We start from the raw sequence: 14,215 nt of genomic DNA on the forward strand, positions 1-14,215 counted from the left end.
ATTAGGGTGTTCCACTTGCAAGGTAAGTGCTGTGTCCCTGGCCCTAGTAAAGAAGCACTTTTACTTTTTTTTATTATTAGTGAAACACCATGAGGTACAGTTGTAAATTTACAAATTTTTGTGCTTGGGTTTTGATTATACAATGATCAAATACCCATCCCTCCACCAGTGCCCATTTTTCACCACCATGGATCCCAGTATCCCTCCCACACCCATCCCCCGCCCCCATCCTACCCTGCCACTGTGGCAGGGCATTTCCTTTTGTTCTCTCTCTCCTTTTGGTTGTTGTGGTCTGCAAAAGCGGCATTGAGTGGCAATCATGTTCAGTCCATAGTCTACTTTCAACATGCATCTCCCCTCCTGGGAAGATCCTCCAAACAAACTTTACTTGGAGTAGCACTTTTACTTTGTGTGGTGTTTACAACATAGATCAAAACCAGAACTTCACACGTGCAAGAGAAGTGCTCTATAAATTATTAACAGTCCCTGACTAATAATTCAATTTCGTTAAATATTTCTGGGAAATACACTATTCAGTTTGGCTAACTGACCCTTCCAGCATAAGACATTAGGACAGAGAATCCCAGGAGTGCGGCCTGAATGGGCACTTTGTAATGAATTTGGATAGATCCCATTGTCTTTGCTCATCTACCGCCTATCCCTTTCTGTGATTTGTATATGAGTTTCATTTCTAAATATTTGATTTGATTTCACTCTCACAAGTCACATGTAAGTGCTCATTTCGAAAGGAAAACTATTCCTAAACTGAGTGAATAAAATTATGCTCTTTTCTCTTGTGGTCGTTTTCTTCTCAACCTGAACATGCAGGAAGCAAGCACAAGGCAAAGCACATCAATTTGGGGAGCAGTGAAAGGCAGCTGAGGTTCATAGATTAAGGCAGACAACAGAAAAATTCTTTCTGGCAATTTTGTCAAGTCCGAGTTTGCGGGGGGGACATAGAAAGGTAAAACGTGAAACAAGAAAGTTGAAGATTTGGCCAGGCTTCCATTCTGCTCCAATTAAGTGGGGTTCTAGGAAGGATGAAACCTGTTCCATCATATCACCTTCACACCTTCAATTCTCCAGCATTGCTGCTTAATGGTTTCTTTCTTTCTTTCTTTCTTTCTTTCTTTCTTTCTTTCTTACTGCCTGTCTTTCTTTTTTTCTTCCTTCCTTCCTTTCTTTTACTTTTTATTGAATCATTGTGAGATAGATCCTTACAAAGCCTCTCTCTCTCTCTCTCTCTCTCTCTCTCTCTCTCTCTCTCTCTCTCCCCTTCCCTCCCTCCCTCCCTCCCTCCCATTTTGGGCATAATGGTTTAGCAATATTGATACTGAAAGGTCATAAAGTTCATCCCTTACCTGAGTTTAGCCTTCAGATCATATCCAGAATGATCATGTCCACTTCTTATTGACATACTGGTCTCTCCTCTGTCTTACCTACTTTCATCGATGGTTTCCTAAAGCAAGAGCTTTTGATCTAATTCAAGGAGAAAGACTTCCTCATGCCCTTGGTCCCACTGTAAATGACCTCACAGAGGTCATTTTGTCAACTACCCTTTAGAATGACTTTCCCGGAGTAAAAGACAGCACAGTTAAGATTATCCTGCATATGTGCATACGAAGAAAATTCCAAGAACCGTGTTTTCCACATAAATGATTATCTCCAGTCCAGTGCACCTTGTCTTCACTTTTATCTAACCATGACAGAGAATTTTGATGGGAGCACATGACTCTATCTTGCCTATCTCACATTACCAAATTTCAAAATGTAGACATGCTTTTTCTCCATTAAAATACAATCATCTGCTCATAGACATTTTGATATAGTCATGACCAAATGGGTGACTCTGCATTGATTTGTTAGTCTGGGTGTGAAATTTGATGAGCATTGCTGATATGGTAGATAGGGGGAGCGGGGTGGATTCTCTGTCTAAGAAACTTACCAGTGAGGTGTGTATGTGTATGTGTGTTGCTGGGTGTGATTAAATTTTATTTTATTCTGATGTTCTCTGCCAACATTGTCAAAATACCCTTTTAATTTTACTCTTTCTTTTGGGCTCCATACCTGGCAGTGCTCTGGGCCTCTTCCTTCCTCTGTGATCAGGTGTCACTTCTAGTGGTTCTAAGGAGATGGATAATGCTGTAGATTTGAAAGAGGCAGCCACACACCTACCATGCATCTCCTCACCCTGGACACTGGCACTACTGGGAAAGCCCTTACTCACGAGCCCCCACACAACTCCCTGATCCCCACTGCCTTGGCTTAGTTTCATTTGGATTAAAACAATATTAAAACCATTACTTGTAATATTTTTATCTGTTTAAGAAATATCCATCCATATTTCTTTTTCCAGAGTAGGTTGCATTGAATGCAGAGCAGTACACAGACCAATGGAAACAGGTTCACCAAGGATGCAAGGACTTCTTCATCAGGGCATCAGGGAGATATTAATGATCATAAACAATCAGCTCCCTAGCATGCACCTGTGCAAATACAGAACAATGATTAACATCTATGTGAGGTCCAGAATATTGTAGAACATTAATCCCATGGGAACATCTCTGGAAGAAGACCTTTCAACTTCTCCTGGTATATTTCATCAAAGGTTTCTGCTTGTGCTACCGTGAGGTGACTTTTCCAGTCCCCAGAAACCCTGAGAAACAAAAAAGAAAGACTCTGATTAGATGATGTCAGCTCTGCTGACACCAAGATGTCTCTTACTGGCTTGGGTACAAAACTTACCTCTGATGCAGCAAAGGAAAATTAAGAACAGACAATGTCATACTGTGCTAGGTTCCTTCACTTTACTGAGTGTAACTAAATTTGAGAGAGGCATTTCTCATTTCTTTTTTATTTGTTTCTGGGCCACAGCTGACAGTTACAGGGTTTGATCTTGGGTGTTTGCTCAGGAATCACTCCTGCTCGGCGAGGTTATCGTACTGCATCAATCCTAGGTTGGCTGCATCCTATGCAAGTGACTTCTATCTTGTGTTGTCTCTCCAGTCCCTCCTGTTCCTTTAAAATGCTGGATTAATTTTTTTTTCAGACTAATCTCAGACTGAAGATCAAAGGTCAGGATGTCTATGTCAGAATACTTGGGGATTAAAGGGTATATCTCTCCATGGCAGGAGGTGCTCCCTTCCCATAATTACCCGCACACAATTTTATCCACTATCTGCTTATAGCGATACAAGTCATAGAAATCTAGAGCTGCGTCTTACTACCTCATTGTGGTAATGACCCCTTTATGACTTTATCTCCAAATCTAGTTCTGAATTCCTGAACAGGGAGGGGGAGTCACTGACCCTTCAAAGACAGAAATTAGCCTGCAACATGCCTCCTCCTGCTCTACACAAAATCATTGTCCTTCTCACACCAGAACAAAGTATTCTCACCTAGCTACCAAAATGCTCACACCCCCTAAAGCATCAGCTTTCCGCTAGTGGCCTGTGAATCAAGGTATCTGTTTCCATGTGCAGTAGTATGAACTGCAGAACACAGGTCTATTTTCCAAAGGAAAGAATCAGAATCAGAGTCCCCACAGAACCACCAGGAGTAATTCCTGAGGGCCAGCAGTAACTACTGAGCATTGCTAGGCTTGCCATTCCCACCACCCAAATAAAAGAGTCACACATCAAATTCTTCTAGATTTTAAGCGTCAAGGAAAGCCTCTTTGTCGTATTCCCCAATATCTGTCACACAAGGGTGCATCACCTAACTTCCCTTGACTCCATGGCCTTGTGTGACAGCCCAGCCTGGCTGAATATGAAAACCATTGTCTTTCTTCCGTCTAACCACACAATCCTCAATGTGTATAAACAACAGGTTTGGCAAAGCTGAAATCCTCCAAGTCTATACCAGTGAAATCTTCATCTTGAGCCCAAGGGTGGAGAATTCATTGAAATTTATCACACAGGGTATCGCACTAACTTGTTGCAAGACAGACAGGCTTTCTGCAGAGTGAAAAACCTGGCCTGTCATCCCACGAGATGAAAACCTTACTTCAGACATTTCTTAGTTCAGGAGTGATAAGATGTCCTCAATCTGAGTGACTTACTCAGGTCATTCAGCTGCTCTGATGGTCGTTGGGTATTTGTGAAGACCCATTTGTAATATGGATATCTGCATGGCAACTTTTGAGGACAGAGATAGATCTACAGACCTCACAGAACTCAGATGGCCCCAAAGCAGGAGTCAGATTCTGCCAGTGCCTGTAGCCTAAGTCATAACTATGAGAGATTTTCCACCAAGGTCATGGAGAAGAGCAATGAGTGATGGACATGGCTGTGCCTGACCTCATACTCTCTGGTCTCGATCGTGCTGTCCTTCCATATACACAATATTTTCTGTTGTGTGAATATTCTTTCAGTCAGGGGCACTGAGATAAGAGATGCGAGAGAAATGAGATTTGCCTGAGACACTCCTTGCTCGCTCAGGCAGAGAAGCGGTGAAGAAGCGTCCCACAGACTCTTTTTTGTTACTATCCTACATACACATCTAATGTACTCAGTACAAAGAAAGCATTAACGGGGAAAAAGGGTTACAGGAGGGACATCAAGACATCAAGTCTACATTGTTCTGTCACCTATGGTTGCAGCCTGCAAGGAGGAAAGCAAGGCCAACCAGTATGGCACCATGAGCTGTAGTATTTCTTCCTTCTAGCCACACAATCCTCAATGTATCCCCTTGCACCTGGAGTGATAAGGGGATGTGAGAGAATGTCTGCATTCCAAAGCTGAGCTGGGTTAGGGATCTGTGAGACAAAGATTGCTGTATGTAACACTAAAAGCTAAAGGCAGCCAACGGAAGAGATGTTAACCCTTTCCAAACCAGTCCAAACCACGAGTCATGGCTCACACATTTTCATGGGGCCTGTGTTTCTGCCTGCTTGCCGATCAGTCTCCACGGGCTTGTCCTAACAGTCTGGTTGGGCACCAACAATTTTCCTTTACCTTATCTCATCATGGTTGATATCTTTAGATCAATACTGACACCATCCAGAAGAGAATAATTAGACATCTTATTTGCTTTCATAATCTGGAAGGAAGAATTCTCAAGGACTGAATCCAGGGCTTTTTGTCATAATTCCATGCCCAGAAACTGGCAGATTTTCTGCACAATGCGTTTTGTGTCCTTGAAGAAGATCACTTAAGACCAATGATTAGAATGATGATGATGCCAGAGAGGCGATGATAAGGAATAAACCTTACAGACGAAGGGCAGTAAGAGCAGAAGAGCATTTGGAAATGAAATTCCAGGAGCTGGAGGGGCTGAAGACAAAGGAAGCAAAAGTGTCACAGGATATTCAGGGATGTGAATTAGACAGGTCCCCCTGGATCCCTGAGGGGTGATTCCATGCCCATGAGCACTTTCTGCTAATCAGGGTCCAGAACGGGAGCTGTAGAAAAGACTTTAGACACCTGTGGTTAGAGTTATTCAGGACAAGTCCAGACCGGAAGTCGACAGGGTGAAAGGGACGGAATGCAGCTCTTGTGGTTTCTTCAAATCTTTCCAGAAAAGCCCCAACTGAGGATCAAACACTCGTACAGTGTTACCCTGTGCACAATGTCAGTGACTGGACTGAGAACATGCATGCACTGACAGGATACGACAAGGGCGGTGATATACCTGGAAGGACTTTGTTGTGACTTTTAGAACTTCCTCCTAGAACTAAGAAGCTTTTCAATTTCCTTTTCCCGGCTCATCTCACCCAGGTACCCGCCTGGCGGCAGGGCTCCTTCCCGGGGCTGCGTGTCTAACTAGATCCCCAGAGCGCCCGGTTTTCATCCTTGATCTGCGGGGGAAGGGAATTGAGGCACACCACGCACAACCAAAGCTGAACCGTTCCAGGCACACTCTGCTCATCTCACCCAGGTACTTGCCCGGCTGCAGGGCTCCTTCCCGGAGTTAATCTCCCCCTCCATATCCCATAGAAACCATAAGTTATGCTCCTACGTGGAACTTTCAGTAGGTTTGCTTAACTACCAGAAACACATTAGCCAATAATTCATTAAGCCCATCTCAATTAATACTAAATCAAAAGCAGAATAGTAATAATAATAGTGAAGGTCTAAACCACACAGGTCACAATGGTAAAGCAATACAAAAGCCCAACAAGCTTACTTATTGAAGGGGCTAGCCCAGAAGACCCCAACAGTAATGAAGTGCTAGACAACCTCTCTGACAAAGAATTTAGGAGGGAGCCACTGAGGATGCTTAGGGAATTAAAAAAAAAAACAAAGGAAAGCAATGCCAATAAAAGACAAGAGGATTTAAAGATAGAAATGAGGAAAATGCAAACAAAATTACAAACGGAAATATCAGACCGGAAAAACCTGGTAGGAGAATTGGAAAACTCAGTGGAAGGCCCCAGCAGCAGAGTAACAGCTGCTGAGGACAGAATCAGTGAGCTTGAAGATGAAGTCCAGAGACTATCCGGAAAAGAGGCTCACAATCCGGGAACAGATGGCAAGAGAAGATCGTGATGAAGCCAAGAGGAGTAACATAAGAATTATTGGAGTCCCAGAGGGACAAGAAGAAAACCCTGATGAAGAAGAAACTATCAAAGACATCATTGCTACGGCGTTCCCAGAGCTGAAGAAAACATGCGACCACATTCAGGAGGCCTGAAGGGTACCAGCTAGAAGAAATCGGAATAAAAATACCCCAAGAGACATCCTGATCAAAATCACCAAAAACTTAGATAGAGACAAAATTCTGAAAGCAGCAAGATCAAAGAAAGAAATTGCCTATAAAGGAGCATCCTTAAGATTCACAGCCGATTTGTCTGATGAAAGCCTCTATCACTATCACTGTCCTTCCGTTGTTCATCGATTTGCTCAAGCAGGCCCAGTAAAGTCTCCATTGGAGACTTTGTTGTTACTGTGTTTGGCATATTGAATACATCAGGGGTAGCTTGCCAGGCTCTGCCGTGCAGGCAAAATACTCTCAATAGCTTGCCAGGCTCTCCGAGAGGGGCAGAGGAATCAAACTCGGATCGGCCATGTTGTCTGCATGCAAGGCAAACGCCCTACCGCTGTGCTATAGCTCTAGCCCTCATGGCCCGAAATCAGTGGTGGGATATAGTGAAAAAAGTTAATTAAATAAATACCTCACCAAAAATACTTTACCCAGCAAGACTCTCATTCATAACAGAAGGAACAACACACAGTTTCACAGACAAGCAACAGCTCAGGAACTTCATAGACTCAAAACCATGGTTACAAGAACAACTAAACGGGCTACTTTAAGACAAAACAGGCCCCTCAAATACACCAAATTTCAACAGAAAAATGGGACAAAATCCCATATCAATAATATGTCTCAACATCAATGGGTTAAACGCACCAATTAAAAGACACAGAGTGGCAGGATGGATTAGAAAATTGAACCCAACATTCTTCTGTCTGCAAGAAATACATCTCAATAGTCAGAGCAAACACAGGTTCAAAGTCAAAGGCTGGAAAACAATCCAAACAATCCTGCAGGCAAACAACTCCCAGAAAAAGCAAGGGTAGCCATCTTAGTATCAGACTACATTGATTTCAGACTGAGGAAGGTCACAAGAGACAGTGAAGGCCATTTCTTATTGATCAAGGGATCTGTACAACAAGAAGAACTTACAATACTAAATGTATATACACCTAATGAGGAACCAGCAAAGTACTTAAAACAACTACTCACAGATTTAAAGAAAGACATCGATAGCAACACAATACTAGTGGGAGACTTCAACACCGCTTTATTACCTCTTGATAGATCAACACACAGCACTGGCACCTACTCTGCAACCTCAGTGATGCTCTGAGGTATTACTGCACCTGGGAAGGATCAGAACTCCACCAGTGTTCTGGTGCCAGTGCTGTGTGCTGTATTATTCTCTAGGAAGCCCAGGCTTGCTCTTTGCTCTGACTTTCTTTTTTTTTCCTTTTTCTTTTTGGATCACACTTGGCGATGCGCAGGAGTACTCCTGGCTCTGCACTCAGGAATTACTTCTGGTGGTGCTCGGGGGACCATATGGGATGCTAGGAATCGAACCCAGGCGGGCTGCATACAAGGTCAACATCCTCCCCACTGTGCCCCTTTGCTCTGACTTTCAGGGCATGCATTTCACAGGATGTAGCGAGAGGACTTCAGGCCGGGGCTAAGTGCGGTGATAGTTACCACTGTCCTCATCACTAAGGTTGGAAAATCACCTCTTGAAACCTCCTAGTGAGAATCAATTGGGAGAAAAACCTGTAAGTACACCCCAAGCACCACCTCGTAGGGCTTCCAAATAAAAAATAATATATATATATGCTTATACTTATGTAAATATACAGTTGTATATATACCCGGGGTGTTAGTGTCTTTATTATCATTTATCTATTGCTTTTTGGGTTACACCCGGTGATGCTCAGAGGTTACTCCTGGCTCTGCACTCAGGAATTGCTCCTGGTGGTGCTCGGGGTACCATATAGGATGCTGGGAATCAAACCAAGGTTGACTGTGTGCAAGGCAAATGCCCTACCCTCTGTGCTATTGCTCCAGCCCCTTATTAATTTTTTTATTGGCGAAGCAAGAAAGTTCATTTAGAAATATGTGAGGGAAGAGAAAGGAAGAAGTGTGTGTTGAGGAGAAAACACGGGCTTCTCTGGGTGGAGCTAAGCCAGCCCAGAGAGGGACAGGCATGTGAGGGGAGCCAGGCCTAAAGGGTAATCGGGACTCTGTCAGTGAGCTGACAGCTCAGCTCTCACTGGGAGGTGAAGAGTTGCTTGCTATCTGCGGCCTGTTTTGCTGTGTTGGGACTTGGCGGCACCTTACCTGCCTTCAGAGCAACTGTCCCTCTCTCGAGACACTGTACTGCCTTCTGCTCGATTGCAGAGACAATCTGCAATTAAATAGGAGACCTCCTTTAAATAGGAGGTCTCCCAGCAACTGGGCTGGAGCAATAGCACAGCAGATAGGGTGTTTGCCTTGCATATGGCCGACCCGGGTTTGATTCCTCCACCCCTCTCGAAGATACTGACAGTATTCCGCCCGCACGGAAAAGTCTGGCAAGCTCCATGCGATGTATTCTATATGCAAAACACAGTAACAACAAATCTCACAATGGAGACGTTATTGGTGCCCGCTCGAGCAAATCGATGAACAACGGGAAGATAGTGCTACAGTGATAGATCAACCAGACTCAAACTTAGTAAGGACATACTTCACCTGAGGGAAGAAATGGAGGAAAGGGGCTTAGTAGATATATACGGGACACTTCATCCTCAAATAGCTAAATACGCATTCTTCTCAAGTGTGCATGGAACATTCTCCAAGATAGACCACATGCTGAGCCACAAAACATACTTCCATAAAATGAAGAAGATAGAGATTGTATCAACAATCTTCTCAGACCACAATGTGCTGAAATTAGAAGAAAATCACACACACAAAAAGAAAACTAAATCAAACACCTAGAAATTAAATAACTCACTATTGGACAACAAGTGGCTTAGAAAGGAAATCAAAGAGGAAATCAAGATTCCTGGAAACGAACGAAAATGAGGATACGAGTTACCAAAACTTATGGACACAGCAAAAGCTGTTTTAAGAGGAAAGTTTCTAGCTCTACAAGCATTCCTCAGGAAGGTGGAGCGAGCCCACATAAGTAACCTAACCTCACAGCTTAAGAGATTGGAGAATGAACAATAAAAGGAGCTCAATCCGAACAAGAGGAAGTAAATAATAAAACTCAGAGGAGAAATTAACGAGATGGAGACAAAAAAAAACAAAAACAATCCGAAAGATCAATGGAACCAAGAGCTGCTTCTTCGAGAAAATAAACAATATTGATAAGCCTCTAGAAACACAAAGAAAGGGAGAGAGAAAACCCTAATAAACCGAATCAGAAATGAAAAGGGGAACATTACGACAGAAACTAGAGAAATTCAAAGAATCCTCAAGGAGTACTTTGAGAAGCTTTATGCCACGAAACACAAAAACTTTGAGGAAATGAATAAATTCCTAGATTCCTATTGCCTCCCAAGGCTGAACCAAGAAGACCTGGAATACCTTAACAGACATATCACCATCAAGGAAATTGAAACGGTAATAAAAAGTCTCCCCAAGCACAAAAGTCCTGGCCCATATGGATTCACTAGTGAATTCTTCCAAATCTTTAAATAAGACTTACTCCCAATCCTCTTTAAGTTTTTCCACGAAATTGAAGTATCAAAAACACTTTCGAACAGTTTCTATGAAGTACATACCACCCTGATACCAAAAGCAGACTGAGATACCACATAGAAAGAGAATTACAGGCCGATATACCTGATGAACACAGATGCAGAGATCCTCAACAAACTATTAGCAAATAGAATTCAAAAAGATCATACACCATGACCAAGTAGGATTCATCCCAGGGATGCAAGGATTGTTTAACATTCGGAAATCAATCAATATCATTCATCATATCAACAAAAGAAAAGATAAAAACCATGTGATCATATCAATAGACGCAGAGAAAGCATTTGACAAGCTCCAGCACCCGTTTATGATGAAAACTCTCAGCAAAATAGGCGTTGAAGGAACTTTCTTCAATATAGTCAAAGTCATCTAACACAAGCCCATGGCAAGTATCATTATCAATGGGGAAAAACTAAAAGCCTTCCCTCTAAGATCGAGCACGAGACAAGGTTGCCCACTTTCACCAGTCCTAGTCAATATAGTACTGGAAGTCCTGGCCATTGCAGTTAGGCAAGAGAAAGGTATCAAGGGAATACAGATAGGAAATGAAGAGGTCAAACTATAACACTATGCAGATGATATGATGCTATACTTAGAAAACCCTAAAGAGTCTACAGAAAAGCTCCTAGAAACAATAGGTCAGTTTAGTAAAGTGGCAGGCTACAAAATCAACACCCAAAAGTCCATGGCTTTCTTATACACAAATAACAAAAGAAAATAACGAGATATTTAAAAAACAATACCATTCACAATAGTACCACAGAAAATCAAGTACCTTGGAATCATCTTAACCAATGAGGTGAAGGGCCAACACAAGTAAAATTACAAAGCACTATGAGTATAAAGGGGACTTTCTTCAACATAGTTAAAGCCATCTACCACAAGTCCACAGCAAGCATAATCCTCAATGAGGAAAAACTGAGAGCCCTCCCTCTAAGATCAGGGACGAGACAAGGATGACCACTCTCTCCACTGCTGTTAAATATAGTACTGAAAGTACTTGCAATAGCGATTAGGCAAGAAAAAGATATTAAGAGTATTCAGGTAGGAAAGGAAGAAATCAAGATCTCCCTATTCGCAGATGATATGATACTATACTTAGAGAACCCAATAACCTCCACCAAAAAACTCATAGAAACAATAGACTTGTGTAGTAAATTTGCAGGCTATAAAATCAATACCCAAAAGTCCATGGCTTTACTATACGCAAACAGTGAGAGAGAAGAAAGTTACATGCAAAAAACAGTCCCATTCACAATTGTGCCCCAGAAAATCAAGTACCTAGAAATCAGCTTAACTAAGGAAGTAAAGAACCTGTACAAAGAAAACTACAAAACGCTACTTCAGGAAATAAAAGTGGACATGAGGAAATGGAAAGATATCCCCTGTTCATGGGTCGGGAGAGTCAACATTGTCAAAATGGCAATACTACCCAAAGCATTGTATAAATTCAATGCAATCCCTATAAAGACACCCAGACATTCTTCAAAGAAATGGAGCAAACACTCCTGAAATTTATATGGAACAATAACCCCCACGAATAGCTAAAGCAATTCTTGGGAAAAAGAAAATGGGAGGAATCAACCTCCCAAACTTCAAATTCTACTACAGGCAATAATAATTAAAACAGCATGGTACTAGAACAAAGGCAGAACTGAAGACTAATGGAACAGGGTTGAATACACTGACATCTTCCCTCAATCATATGATCATCTAATCTTTGATAAAGGTGCAAGAAATGTGAAGTGGAGTAAAGAAAGCCTCTTTAACAAATTGTGCTGGCAAAACTGGATGGCTACATGCAAAAAAATGGGCTCAGACCTCTGCCTAACACCATGTACAAAAGTAAGATCAAAATGGATTAAAGACCTCAACAGCAGACCAGAAACCATAAGGTACATTGAAGACAAAGTTGGAAAAACCCTCCATGACATTGAAGCTAATGGTATCTTCAAAGATGCCACGCCACTGGCCGAGCAAGTGAAAGAGATAGATAAATGAGACTATCTTAAACTAAGAAGCTTCTGCACCTCCAAAGAAACAGTGACCAAAATACAAAGACAGTCTACAGAATGGGAAAGGATATTCGTCGAATACACATCTGACAAGGGGTTGATATCAAGGACATACAAAGTACTGGTTGAACTCCACAAGAAGAAAACATCCAACCCCATCAAAAAATGGGGCAACGAAATGAACAGAAACTTTCTCAAAGAAGAAAACTGAATGGCAAAAAAGCACATGAGAAAATGCTCTACATCATTAATCATCAGGGAGATGCAGATCAAAACCACAATATGATACTATCTCACACCTCAGAGACTGGTCCACATTCAAAAGAACAAAACCAACCAATGCTGGCTCAGATGTGACGAGAAAGGGACACTCCTTCACTGTTAGTGGGAATGCCGACTGGTTCAACCCTTTTGGAAAACAGTATGGACGATTCTCAAAAAATTAAAAATTGAGCTCCCATTTGACCCAGCAATACCACTCCTGGGAATATATCCCAGAGAGGCAAAAATGTATAGTCGAAATGACATCTGCACTTGTTTGTTCATTGCAGCACTCTTTACAATAGCCAGAAACTGGAAGAAACCTGAATGCCCAAGAACAGATGACTGGTTAAAGAAACTTTGGTACAACCACACAATGGAGTAATATTTAGCTGTCAGAAAAGATGAAGTCATGAAATTTACATACAAGTGGTACAACATGGAAAGTATCATGCTAAGCGAAATGAGTCAGAAAGAGAGGGATAGACATAGAAAGATTGCATTCATCTGGGGGATATAAAGTAACAAAGTATGAGATTAATACCCAAGAATAGCTGAGATCAGCACCAGGAGGATTACTCCATAGCTTAGAGGCCAGTCGGGCATTCTAGGGCAAAGGGCAGCTCAGATAGAGAAGGGAGCACCAAATAAAGGGTTTTTGGAGGATCCTCCCAGGAGGGGAGATGCATGTTGAAAGTAGACTATGAACTGAACATGTTTGCCACTCAAGCCTCTTTTGCAGACCACAACACCCAAAAGGAGAGAGAAAACAAAAGGGAATGCCCTGCCACAGAGGCAGGGTGGGATGGGGGGCATGGGAGTGGGAGGGATATTATCCATGGTGGTGGAAAATGGGCACTGGTGGAGGGATGGGTATTTGATCATTGTATAATCGAAACCCAAGCACAAAAAATTGTAAATCTACAACTATACCTCATGGTATTTCACTAATAAAAATTTAAAAAAATTACAAAGAACTACTTCCAAGAAATAATAGAGGGCACTAGAAAATGGAGACACATCCCCTGCTCATGGATAAAGGTAAAGGTAAAGGCCCTCCCGTTGATCGTCGATTTGCTCGAGCGGGCCCAGTAACGTCTCCATTGGAGACTTTGTTGTTACTGTGTCTGGCATATCGAATACTCTCGGTAGCTTGCCGGGCTCTCCGAGAGGGGCGGAGGAATCGAACTCGGGTCGGCCATGTTGACCGCTTGTAAGGCGAACGCCCTACCCGCTGTGCTATCACTCCAGGGGGCTATGGATAGGGAGGATTAACATTATCAAATTGGCAATACTGCACAAAGCACTATACAAATTTAATATGGACCCTATCAGAATATCCATGACATTTTTTCAAAGAAATAGACAAAAAACTCCTGAATTTTATATAGAACAAAAAAACCCCATGAATAGCTAAAGCAATCCTTGGGGAAAAGAAGATGAGTGGAATCACCCTCCCCAACTTCAAACTGTCTACATCACGATCACGATCACACCACCCTGTTGTTCGTCGATTGCCTCAAGCAGGTGCCAGTAACGTCTTCTTCGTCCTAGCCCTGAGATTTTTTTTTTTAAGTGCCATATATAAGGCTTTTTCAGGGTTAGGAGAATGAGACCCATCATTGTTACTGGTATTTGGCATATTGGGTATACCACGGGGAGTTTGCCAGACTCTGCCGTGTGGGCATGTTACATTTGGTAGCCTGCCAGTTTGACCAAATTAG

The sequence above is a fragment of the Sorex fumeus genome, unplaced genomic scaffold, assembly GCF_029834395.1.
Source record: "Sorex fumeus unplaced genomic scaffold, SorFum_2.1 ptg000122l, whole genome shotgun sequence".
Taxonomy (NCBI): domain Eukaryota; kingdom Metazoa; phylum Chordata; class Mammalia; order Eulipotyphla; family Soricidae; genus Sorex; species Sorex fumeus.